Source organism: Trichechus manatus, unplaced genomic scaffold (genome assembly GCF_000243295.1).
Source record: "Trichechus manatus latirostris isolate Lorelei unplaced genomic scaffold, TriManLat1.0 scaffold00227, whole genome shotgun sequence".
Taxonomy (NCBI): domain Eukaryota; kingdom Metazoa; phylum Chordata; class Mammalia; order Sirenia; family Trichechidae; genus Trichechus; species Trichechus manatus.
Genome location: NW_004444163.1, coordinates 265366 through 267472, shown reverse-complemented (window position 1 = coordinate 267472; position 2107 = coordinate 265366).

Here is a 2107-nt window from a genome sequence, read left to right as displayed (position 1 = left end):
TCCAGAAATTTTCATAGGGTGTTACTTTGATTGTTTCACTGAACACCAATCTGTGTATGTATAGGGTGAAACTCCACAAGGCCAGGCAAATAATAATTTCAAGGGGGATATAGGTTGAATAATTCTCAGAGCTCACTAACATTTCAGAGATGTTCCAAATCTATCCAGTCAGAGAAGAGAAATCTTTCTAAACAATTAGTTGTGTAAAGACTTAATAGTAGAGGTTGGCCCGAGACAGTAGCTTAGCCAGCCACACTATGCTGTCCCTCTGTAGCAAAGACCCAAGACACCAAATGAAACAGATAAGATGGCAATTCTGGAACCCTGAGCATCAAATGGAAGTATAGAGAATTAAATTGAACACCATTTGGAAAAAGAAACTGAATGAAAACAGCAAACGAGGAGTGACATGGAGCACAGGTGCCTTGCCCGCCAGCCTGGGACAGTGTGACCATCTTAAAATGAAGGCAGCAATGATTTCAGGTGAAGAGCACAGGAAGGCAATTTCATAGAATCTCCAATAGAAGACAGAGAAACTGTACAGATGTATCTGGAGTGAAACAAGGTGAGCAGAACATAAACCAGATTTAAGGAGGGAAAGTAAAGGAAGGAGGGCGAGAGCTCCAGGCATCTTGGTATCCACAGAGCAAAGAGGAAGCTAGGATCCAGATACAGGACTACTCATCAGTGGTGGTCCTTGACTATTAGCTTGGGTGGCACACATGCAGTAATAGATTCATAGAGTGTCAACACATAGCCCACTTGCCCTGACTATGGGCAGAACCACCTCCTTGCATTTCATTGGGGCCACATCCCGATTACTAGCTGCAGCCAACAGGAAGTTCCCAAAACCCATGCTGGGTCACCAGGGGAGCATGCTCCCCCTCCCTATGCCCTCCTGGTGATCAGCGTAACAAACACCCCCTGTCCCTGCTACCCCACCACTCCAAGGACCATGGTATGAAACCCTCACCCTACCCCATCTACCAACCCCCCCGACAACTTGGTTAGTGGCAATAAGTGCTCCCACGCCACCGGTAGGTCATCACACTCCCCGCCCATCTCTACGTCCACCCAGAGAGTGGTAGTGAGCACTCTATCCTCCCAGTAGCCTGCCACCCCTTCCGACCACTGCCCTGCTCACCTGTCAAGCAGCAGTCAGTGCCTTGTGCCACTGAACACATGACAGGCAGCAGGATGCAGCCACCCAGTCTGCCTTCATCTGCACAGCATGTCCGATCAACAGCATGATTGTCCTGCTTGCCACTGCCCCCCCTACCCAGAGGTAGGAGGTGAGCACTTCTGTTCTGCCAAACAAGTGATCAGCAGAGCATGCTCACCCCGCTTGACCTGATATATCAAAAAAACAAAAAACAAAAAAATCAGGACAAAACAAACAAACATACAATTAATACGTACATGAGTAAATAAAACAACATCTTAATGCCTTGGAGGCAGCAGATAATAACAAATCATATGAAAAAATAGGATAAGATGGCTCAAACAAGTGAGCAAAATAAAGGGACAGAAAACCTTCTTGAGGAAGAAATGGTAATAGAACTATCTGATAATGAATTCAAAAGGTTTATATATAGGATCTTCAAAGAGAGCAAGGAAAACAGAGACAAAACCCTAGAAAAATTCAGGAGAATAGTACAAGAGCAAAATGATAATATAAATAGACAATTAGAAACTATACAAAAACAATAACTAGAAGTCCAGAAGATAAACAGTAAAATATCAAAAATAGGTAACTAAATGGAAGGACATAGAAGTAGAATTGAATGGAAGAAAGAATCAGTGAACTATAGGACAAATCTCTTGGTGCTAATCTGTTGAAGGAACAATCAGAAAGAAGAATGAAGACAAATGAAGAGAGCCTAAGAATCATGCGGGACACTACCAAGAGGAAGAATTTACATGTATTTGGAATTACAGAAGAAGAGGAGAGGAAGAAAATGCACAGAGAGAATGTTTAAAGATTTATTGACAGAAAAACTTACCTAATATCATGAAAGACAAGAAGGTTTCCATCTAGACTCTCAATAAACCCATACAGGATAGACCCCAAAAGAAAATCACCAAGACATATCATAATCAAACTTTC